The 11,106-nt window shown below is 37.3% G+C and overlaps 1 protein-coding gene across 1 annotated transcript in view; it reads left to right on the forward strand.

Annotated features, from left to right (window-relative positions):
• VIPR1 (vasoactive intestinal peptide receptor 1) overlaps window positions 1-781 on the forward strand; it is an 82,034-nt gene extending 81,253 nt beyond the window's left edge. Inside the window, exon 13 of the mRNA XM_087893129.1 lies at window positions 1-781. This exon is cut by the window's left edge and continues 3,145 nt beyond it. The gene's annotated coding sequence lies outside the window, so the exon portion shown is untranslated.
• The last annotated feature ends 10,325 nt before the right edge of the window (window positions 782-11,106 follow it).

The following is an 11,106-nucleotide window of genomic DNA, read 5'->3' on the forward strand; positions in this document are numbered from 1 at the left end:
AAGAAGAAGAAGAAATGGTTTGTGAAGGAGTTAAGTTGTCCTTCTCAAACTATTCTAGAAAATCCTGAGCAACCACATCTCCCAACCTTGACTGACCAACCTTGATCATTTTTCAATGGTGATTAGCTTCTGGGCTCGTGTCCTGTGGCTTCATCCAGAGGTCCATCACCATTGGATGGATACTACTACCCATGAAAGCCTTCATTGATAGCAGATCGTTTTGGTTTCCTATGTATCTGTTGATACATCTGAAGGATACCAAGGCTAGTGACAAGATTGTTGATTTCTATCTCTTTCATTTTCACACCACGAAACTCACAAGGCTGAAAATTGAGAAGATAACCAACAGAGGTGGACATTTTTGGACAACATACCATCTCTTGCCAACCTTTTTCCACATAAGAGCTGAGGAACACCTAACTTTGATGTTCAACCAACCTTCACTCAACAATTCTCCACTGTGGCTTCCATCTTGTAAATATTTCAGATATCTGAAATCTGAACATATTTTTTTTTCATGGCATTCCACATTTTCCAATAAGAAAAATCCATCGAACGTGCGAAGAATTCTTGTTTCTTTTGACCTTCAAACCTTTTCTTATTTATTGAGCCGTTAACTGTAAATATGAGCTTTTCCCTGAATTCATCTCAGGTTTTGCTTTTTAAAAAAAAATAAAAATTCAGAATAGTGAGATGGAGGTGAGTAGGACAAGGTGGTTTTTGTGTGTGTGTATGTGTGTGTGTGATTTGCCAAAAAAAATAAAGTTACTGCACCTCGTTACATTGGAGGGAACAATGACTGCATGGTTTCTACAACTCAGTTCTCATTAGTATAAAGTATTTATGTAAAATTATGCTGAGCATAAGAAATGCTGCCGGATCTGAAATGTATTGATTGGTTGACTTGGTCATTAATTTTTCACAATTTTCTAGTTTGGCTGAGGGTTACCGTGTGAGAGCTATCCAATTCTAGATAACATTGGAAGGAGATAAGCGTATTATAACATCCCTTATTTAATTACTGCGTCTCTCACACAAATGAAAGTATAACAGAATAAGAGTTGGCAGCAGTGGTGAAATCTGCGTGCCATGCGCCAAATCTGCGCAACCCAGTCCACATGCCCAGTGCAAGAACTCCTCACTTCTTACCTTGGGAAGGTAAGAAGAACAGTGCTGGGGGGGGGGCATGATCAGCTGTGGCGCATGTGGGAACCTTTTTAAAAACTTTTTAAAGCATTTTTTACTCCCGGTTCGGGCGATTAGTTAGTAAAAAAAAATGCTTTTAAAAAGTAAAAAAAAAAGACTCCGGTGATCGTGCGGCACAGCTGTGATCGTTGGAGTCTCTCTTTTTTTTACTTTTTAAAAGCATTTTTTACTACCTATTCGCCCGGAACAATAGTAAAAAAAAAAAATGCCTAAAATGTAAAAAAAAAAAAAAAAAAAAGTTCTGACGATCAGCTGAGCGATGCGCGATTGTCGGAACTTTTTTTTTTTTTTTTTTTTTACTTTTTAAAGCATTTTTAACTACCGGTTTAGAAAAAAATTCTTTAAAAGTTTTTTTTAAAAAGTTCCGACGATCACACGTCGCTCAGCTGATCGTCGGAACTTTTTTTTTTTTTACATTTTTTACTACCAGTTCGGGATAACCGGCCTGAACTGGTAGCATTTCACCCCCTGGAAGGGACCTTGGGGGTCTTCTGGTCAAGCAAGAAGCCCTAGAGTACCATTTCAAACAAATAGTTGTCCAGTTTCTTATTTAAAACATCCAGTGTTGGTGCATCCACAACAGAGGTGGTATTCAGTTGGTTCGTACCAATTCGCACGAACCGGTAGCGGAAATCGCAGGTGGGCCCACCCACTCATCTCGGCTCTATGCTGTCCTAATTAGGAACTAGGAAATTTCTCCTTGGTTCCAGGTTGCTTCTCTCCTTGGTTAGTTTCCATCCGTTGCTTCTTGTCCTGCCCTCAGGTGCTTTGGAGAATAGCTTGACTGCCTCTTCTTTGGGGCAGTCCCTTGAATATTACTCACTATCCATTCATTATATAAATTCATTACTGACTATAACTTTATAATTATATTGCACAACAGCTTTGTAGAAGTTGTAGACATTGGTAGAAGCAAAATTTAGATGGCTGGAGCCAGTCCAGCTTCCCAACTATTCTTTGAGCAACTTTTGAGGCAGTTCGGTCTAGCGGTTAAGGCTCTGGGTTACAATTTATTTATTTATTTATTTATTTATTTATTTATTTATTTATTTATTTATTTATTTATTTATTTTTAAATTTGTATATCGCCCTTCTCCCTGAGGACTCAGGGCGGTGAACAGCCAAATAAAAATATAAACTACAAACATTAAAATACAATTAAAAAGATATATATAAATTTGGCCCCATGATTAATAACAAAATACAAAATAGGAGATTAGTGAGTTCTAGTCTTGCTTTAGGCATGAATGTGGGCTGGGTGACTTTTGGCCAATAACCAGGAGACAGTGAGTTCTAGTCTCACCTTAATTCTAAACTACACCTGACTGGGTGACTTTGGGCCAATCGCTAGGAGATTGTGAATTCTAGTCCGGTTTCAGACATGAAAACCAGCTGGGTGACTTTGGGCCAATCAACTAGGAGATGGTGACTTCTAGTACCGCCTTAAGCATGAAAACTGGCTGTGTGTCTTCACCAATCACCAGAAGATGGTGAGTTCTAGTCCTGCCTTAGGAATGAAAGCTAGCTGGCTGACTTTGGGCCAGTCCCTCTTGTTTCCCAGCCCAGCCAACCTCACAGGATTGTTGTTGTGGGGAAAACAGGAGAAAGAAAGAGTATTAAGTATGTTCAATGCCTTGAGTTATTTCTCAAAATGACGACATTAAAAAAAAACGACGACATTAAAAAAAAATCAACTTCAGCAAATCCATCTGCCTTCGAAGAGGAAGCCAGAATGAAAAACAGTACAGACAGTCCTCAACTTACAACTATTCCAGTGGTAGGTTCCAAAATTTTTTACTACCGGTTCTGTGGGCGTGGCTTGGTGGGCATGGCAGGGGAAGGATACTGCAAAATCCCCCTTTCCTCCCAATCAGCTGGGATTTGGGAGGCAGAGAATAGATGGGGGCGGGGCCAGTCAGAATTTTTACTACCGATTCTCCGAACTACTCAAAATTTCCGCTACCGGTTCTCCAGAACTGGTCAGAACCTCCTGAAACCCACTTCTGAATCATTCATTTAGTGACAATTTGGTGTTCCAACGACATTGAAAAAAGTGACTTCTGACCGTTTGTCACACTTAACGACCGTTGCAGCTTCCCCATGGTCACGTGATCAAAATTCAGCCGCTTGGCAACTGACTCACATTTATGACGGTTGCAGTGTCCCAGGGTCATGTGATCCCCTTTTTATGAAAGTCCATTCACTTAACGAGTAAACAACTGCAATTGTTCACTTTACAACTGAGGGAAGCAAGGTCCACGACATGGGCCTAACCTCCCTTAACCACTGTCTCCCTTAGCAATGGAGATGTTGGGGCCAGTTGTGGTCGTAACTCGAGGACTACCTACATAGAAAGAAGCCACCTGTTCATTATAGCCTGCATTTTATTAGCCGAGATGGAATTCTTTTAAATTTCCTCAGAGGATAGTTTTAATCAGACACCAGATAATGATCACTAAATTATCCCTGGTGTGATTTTTTCCTTGGTGGTGATTCATACAAACATTGGTTTTCTTGCTGGGATGCTAGATAATAATTCCCTGGAATTAGAATGTAGAATAACAGAGTGGGAAGGGACCTTGGAGGTCTTCTAGTCCAACCCCCTGCTTAGGCAGGAAACCCTACCCCACTTTAGACAAATGGTTATCCAGCCTCTTCTTAAAAACTTCCAGTGTTGGAGCATTCACAACTTCTGGAGGCCAGTTGTTCCACTGATTAATTGTTCTAATTGTCAGGAAATTCCTCTTTAGTTCTAGGTTGCTTCTCTCCTTGATTAGTTTCCACCCATTGCTTCTTGTCTCACCCTCAGGTGCTTTGAAGAATAGCTTGACCCTCCTCTTTTTCGTGGCAGCCCCTCGAATATTGGAAAATTGCTAACATGTCACCCCTGGTCTTTCTTAGTTCCTATTTGGCTTGCATTCTTCCAAATTTTCTGTCTCCTACCATGAGTATGAATATATAAGTGATTTCCAGCAGTTTTCACCTAAGTAATCTTCCCTGCAGTTTTTCATTTCTCTCGGCTGAGTTGGAAGAAAGAGAGAAAAGCCGAAAATCCAGCCACCCTGACAAGATGCAATTTGCTATTTTACTCTCTTCCTCAACAGATCCTGCAAAGGCAGTCCTCGGTTTACGACCCTGCACAGGCAGTCCTCGGCTTATGACCGTAACTGGGATAAGAGTTTCCATAGCTAAGCCAAGAAAGGCGGTCATTAACTGAGCCATCGCTGATTTTTCTGGCCATTTTTGACCTGGTGGTTCAGTGAATCAGTGCTGTTGTTAAATGAATCACGTGGTCATTAAGTGACTCCAGTTCTCCATCCCCCTATTGACTTGGCTTGTCAGAAGCCAGTTGGGAAGGTCAGTAATAGAGATTGTGTGATTCTGAGGTGCTTCAATCATGGTAAAAACGTGCTAGATTCCAAGCACCTGGCTTTTGATGAGTGAATTGAAATCCACCATTGGAATATAGGAGAGGATAGGGATGGAATGTAGAGTAGAGTAGAATAGGATAGAATAGAAAATAGAATAGAATAGAAAATAGAATAGAATAGAATAGAAAATAGAGTAGAATAGAAAATAGAATAGAATAGAAAATAGAATAGAATAGAATAGAAAATAGAGTAGAATAGAAAATAGAATAGAATAGAAAATAGAATAGAATAGAATAGAATAGAAAATAGAATAGAAAATAGAGTAGAATAGGATAGAATAGAAAATAGAATAGAATAGAAAATAGAATAGAATAGAATAGAAAATAGAGTAGAATAGAAAATAGAATAGAATAGAAAATAGAATAGAATAGAATAGAATAGAAAATAGAATAGAAAATAGAGTAGAATAGAATAGAATAGAAAATAGAATAGAATAGAATAGAAAATAGAATAGAATAGAAAATAGAATAGAATAGAAAATAGAATAGAATAGAATAGAATAGAAAATAGAATAGAATAGAATAGAAAATAGAGTAGAATAGAATAGAATAGAAAATAGAATAGAATAGAAAATAGAATAGAATAGAATAGAATAGAAAATAGAATAGAATAGAATAGAAAATAGAGTAGAATAGAATAGAATAGAAAATAGAATAGAATAGAATAGAAAATAGAGTAGAATAGAAAATAGAATAGAATAGAAAATAGAATAGAATAGAATAGAATAGAAAATAGAATAGAATAGAAAATAGAGTAGAATAGAATAGAATAGAAAATAGAATAGAATAGAAAATAGAATAGAATAGAATAGAATAGAAAATAGAATAGAATAGAATAGAAAATAGAGTAGAATAGAATAGAATAGAAAATAGAATAGAATAGAATAGAAAATAGAATAGAATAGAAAATAGAATAGAATAGAAAATAGAATAGAATAGAATAGAATAGAAAATAGAATAGAATAGAATAGAAAATAGAGTAGAATAGAATAGAATAGAAAATAGAATAGAATAGAAAATAGAATAGAATAGAATAGAAAATAGAATAGAATAGAATAGAAAATAGAGTAGAATAGAATAGAATAGAAAATAGAATAGAATAGAAAATAGAGTAGAATAGAATAGAATAGAAAATAGAATAGAATAGAAAATAGAGTAGAATAGAATAGAATAGAAAATAGAATAGAATAGAAAATAGAATAGAATAGAATAGAATAGAAAATAGAATAGAATAGAATAGAAAATAGAGTAGAATAGAATAGAATAGAAAATAGAATAGAATAGAAAATAGAGTAGAATAGAATAGAATAGAAAATAGAATAGAATAGAAAATAGAGTAGAATAGAATAGAATAGAAAATAGAATAGAATAGAAAATAGAATAGAATAGAAAATAGAATAGAATAGAATAGAATAGAAAATAGAATAGAATAGAATAGAAAATAGAGTAGAATAGAATAGAATAGAAAATAGAATAGAATAGAAAATAGAATAGAATAGAAAATAGAATAGAATAGAATAGAAAATAGAATAGAATAGAATAGAACAGAATAGAATAGAAAATAGAAAATAGAAAAAAGACAGCATAGCATAGCCTAGCATGCAGAATAGAATGGGATGAGATGGGAAAGAATCACCCACATTTTTCATTCTCCCTTTTTTCTACCGTCCCCAAACAGCTGCCTGGAAGGATGTTATTGGTCTTAATTCCCTCTTGATTAAGTGATTCACTCTGGGTTTTCTGTGCTTGGACATTGATGGATTCTTGCATTTTTCTTCCGCTCCCGATGGCAAGCTGGTCAAATATGTTTTTTTTTTTCCCTTCCCCAAAAGCTGCAGAGTTTCTTCTGAACCCCTGACCCTGCCTTCATTTATCCTTCGATTCAGGGAAAATAACAAGTCACTGGTGATAAATGAACCCATTCGCTTTGTTTGGCTTTGTTTATTCGTTCGCCCTTAACATTTCTTGCAAACTCGGTCAGCAAATGCCAGATTGAGTGAGCTCTCTCCGTGGGGGAATTTTGGAGAGGTGATGACAGATGGATTTTTAAAAAAAAAAAAAAAAAATCCCTCCTAGGAATGAATCAACTTGGGTGGGGTTTGAAAGCTGCCTCGGTTCCCACTGTGATCCACTAACATTTGGGGGGGGGGAAATAATAACACATGGAAGAATTTTGGAGGCATCTCGAAACGCCAAACAACTTGGAAGTCTTACATATATGAGCAGTCTGTTTGCAAAACCTAGAGAGCTTAAAATGTCAAGTGGAAAAGAGCCGAAGTCGAGCGAGCGTGAAAAAGGATAAAAACACCATACTTTTCTACATGTCAGATCCCAAGAGGATGAGGCTTCACACTGTTTAGGCGGCCAAGTACCCAAAGGAGAGCACTGTTTCCTCTCTCAAACAGCTTTCCTCCTCTCTTCCTCTCTCAGGAGGACCCGGGTTTTAGCTGCTCAAAGTCACAGAGGATTTGAGAGGAATCATCCTTAGGGAGAGATTTTGCCCCAGAAGAGATTATGTGTATTAGATAAGAAGATAGATAGAAGATAGGAGGGAGAGATGATAAAGAGACAGAGAGACAGAGATAGGGAGAGAGAGAGATAGAATGAGAGAGAAAGAGAGGGAGGGAGGGAGGAATTGGGATCGTAGAAACACCCAGGAGCATAGAAGAGTTCAGAGGCAGATGCATAAATAAATGTCTTAAACGTATTTATTCATATGATAAATCATATTAACTATGTACAACAGAGATCAAGTCTCATGAGGAACAAACATGAAAAGAGAGAGAGAGAGAGAGAGAGAGAGAGAGAGAGGTGGAAAAGGTTGGAGGGGGTTTTATACTCAGGGTAAGCCCCTCCTTTCCACATAGGGGTGGAGACACTCTCTGCCTCCACTGGTGTCTATATGACACATGTGCCAATGGCTTGCAAATACTTGACAGAGAGAGAGAGAGAGAAATGATAGATAGATATAGAGAGAAATGTTAAATGACTAATAGATGGTAGATGGTAGATGTAGGTGAGAGGTGATAGATAGATAGATGATAGATAGATAGATAGATAGATAGATAGATAGATAGATAGATAGATAGATAGATAGATAGATAGATAGATATGGATGGGTGGGTGGATGGGTGAGTGGAGGATGGATGGATGGAGAGATGATGGAGAGATACAGATAGAAAAGATAGATATAGATGGATAAATAATAAATGATAGATGATCAATGGATGGATGGAGAGATGGATGGAGAGATGATGGAGAGATACAGATAGAAAAGATAGATATAGATGGATAAATAATAAATGATAGATGATCAATGGATGGATGGAGAGATGGATGGAGAGATGATGGAGAGATACAGATAGAAAAGATAGATTATAGATGGATAAATAATAAATGAGATGATCAATAGAGAGATAGATGATAGATAGATAGATGATAGATAGATAGATAGATAGATAGATAGATAGATAGATAGTTAGATAATGATGATGATGATGATGATGATGATGATGATGATGATGATGATGGATGGATGGATGGGTAGGTGGGTGGGTGGATGATGGAGGGATGGAGAGATGATGGAGAGATGATGGAGAGATACAGATAGAAAAGATTATAGATTATAGATGGATAAATAATAAATGAGATGATCGATAGATAGATAGATAGATAGATGGATGGATGGATGGATGGATGGACGGATGGATGGATGGAAGAGAGAGAGACAGAGAGATGGATGTTTATAACCCGGGTCCAAGATTATGGGATACTTGGTGCTCTCTGAATTTGGCTGTTTGCTTATACATATTTCATTACCTGTTTAGCAGTAGTGGGTTTCAATTTAGTTTGGTATTAGTTCGTTCGCGTGCGCGCAACATTTCTGTGCATGTGCAGAAGTGTCTGAGTGGGTGGGCGGAGCCTCCCGCCACCGCCGCTACCAGTTCACGCAATCTGGGGCAAACCAGTAGCAACCCACCACTGCTGTCTAGATAACATCATTATTCATGATCAGCCATCAATACACCCAGAGAGATAAACCACATTTACCCGCCATTCAAAAGACACAATATAAAAAGCTAAGAAGGAAACAGAAAGACCAGAACGCATCGTCTCCAGCAGCCAAAGCCCAGATAAGCAGGGATTAACACCAGACAAAAAAAAATCCAGCAGAAAACAATACCTTAATCAAGGAACGACCAAGGAGAAAGCCACACCCCAACCAGCATGTGCAGGGGAAACTATTTGTACATAAACAGAGAGCAAACCCCACCCTCCTGCATGTTGATGGTACCCTGCTAAACCTTGAATTATGTTCACAATAACTCAAGTTTAATTAAAACATGACGGTTTGGCTCCTTAAAATTTTTTAAAAGCCCTTTCAAATCAAATAGATTTTTCACGATCTTCCCCTTCTGTTAGAAATGTGAGAAGTTTTATATCCAAATATATCTATTATTCTTTGTACTGTTTCCATCTTCCCTTAAAATATTAACAGAGTCCACAACGGTCTGAGAATCGGTGTCTCCAAGTTAATCAAATTAGCAAACCCCGAAATAAATTTCTAATCCACATATCAAAGGATAAGGTCTGCAAACACAAGAGTTCATTAAATTATGTCTCCCAGAGGAAATGCATGTTCCCAAAAATAAACATACTTACACACACACACTCTCACACACAACCTCATGTGGCACCCTAGAATCAGCATGTGATACCCCGTAGTAAAAATCTGCTACTGTACCCCGTTTCTCTGCAGCCTCCCCCCCCAAATGCAAACTGTTCACTTTTAGGAATAAATATTTATTCTTTCCTCACACAGTCTGGATCTCATTTTTATTTGTTCTTTTGCAACCCGGGCTCCAGTTGGAATCACAAATTATTTTTCTGACAGAAAGCTTATCACTTCTTGACAATAATGTGCTTTAATCCAAACAATGAGTTATGATGACACTTAACCAAAAACTTAGTTTTAAAACAATATGTGACAGATCTGATTATTGCCAGTAGCCCTCAATTTGCAACGATTCATTTAGTGACCGTTTGAAGCAGGGGTGGGTTCTACTTACTTTTACTACCGGTTCGCAACAGGGCCACGCACTCTTCTGCACATGCGCAGAAGCGTTCTGATGACTTCGGGGTTGGTGGGCGGAGCCTCCCGCCAGAAGCGTTCTGATGATGTCAGGGTTGGTGGGCGGAGCCTCCCGCCAGTTTTACTACTGGTTCTATAGAACTGGTGCGAACTGGGGGCAACCCACCACTGGTTTGAAGTCACAATGGCATTGAAAAAATCCGTTATGACCGTTTTTCACACTTATGACCATTGCAGCATCCCCATGGTCACATTATCAGAATTCAGATGCTTCACAACTGACTCATATTTGTGACGGTCACAGTGTCCAGGGGTCACGTGATCCCCTTTTGTGACCTTCTGACAAGCAAAGCCAATAGGGAAGCCAGATTCTTTTAATGACCATGTGATTCACTTAACAACTGTAGTGATTCATTTAACAATTGTGGCAAGAAAAGTCATAAAATGAGGACTAACCAGTTAACCATTGCCTTGCTCAACAATTGCAATTTTGGGCTCATTTGTGTTCGTAAGTCAAGAACTACCTGTATTACTTTGTATTCGTTTTGTTGTTCTTGTTGTAAAGTTTTAACAAATATTACATCCAAAAAAAGGTTTGCAGATTTTTTTAAACCCAACTTTTAAACCCAATTAAAAAAAAAATCTACCTTTCAAAGGTGTAAAAATACAGAACTAGTAAAATATTATTCTGCTGACGTGAAAATGTTTTCAGAGCTGAGATGTTTTCAAGCACGCAATATGTTCCAAATGCTTTTCTAGAGATGTGTGAATGTAGGGTTTGAAATTAAATATTAGGGTCGTAAGCGCACAGTTTTCCTGGTTATTCTCTATTTTAAAACCTTGGGCAAATTCTAACATCAAAAAGAATGCTATTTTCAGCTGGATATGAGAGAGAAAAAGAGGGAATTTTTAAAATTATTTTTAAAATAAGAAAAAGGGAATAATAAAATATATTACATAAACTAAAATTAAACTAAATTACATTACATTGAATTAAGTTAAATTACATTAGTAAACCGGATGACATTGAGGAAAAAAAGTGAAACTTTAAATTCCGGCCTCTCTGAAATCAGAAACTGCAAATATTGTCCTGGGAGACACAATTAATTTCATGAACATGAAAAAGCACTCAGAAAGGCTGATAAACCTCATTTTGGAGCATAGCCCTAGTGATTCATTAAAGGAAACAATCTGGCATTTAATAGGTGACACATATTTTACAGGAACCTGAAGGAAAAAAAGAGGAATTTTGAGACGAGTCTGGAAATTTAACCATCACATGCACCCTTGGCTACAATTATTCTTTTAAAAAATAGAGTATTTGTAGCTCAGGGTTGAACGGTGAGATCCTTGGTGCTCTCTTGTTTTCTTCCAGTCG

Source organism: Pantherophis guttatus, chromosome 4, assembly GCF_059756535.1.
Source record: "Pantherophis guttatus breed Tessera chromosome 4, ASM5975653v1, whole genome shotgun sequence".
In the NCBI taxonomy this organism is placed as follows: Eukaryota; Metazoa; Chordata; class Lepidosauria; order Squamata; family Colubridae; genus Pantherophis; species Pantherophis guttatus.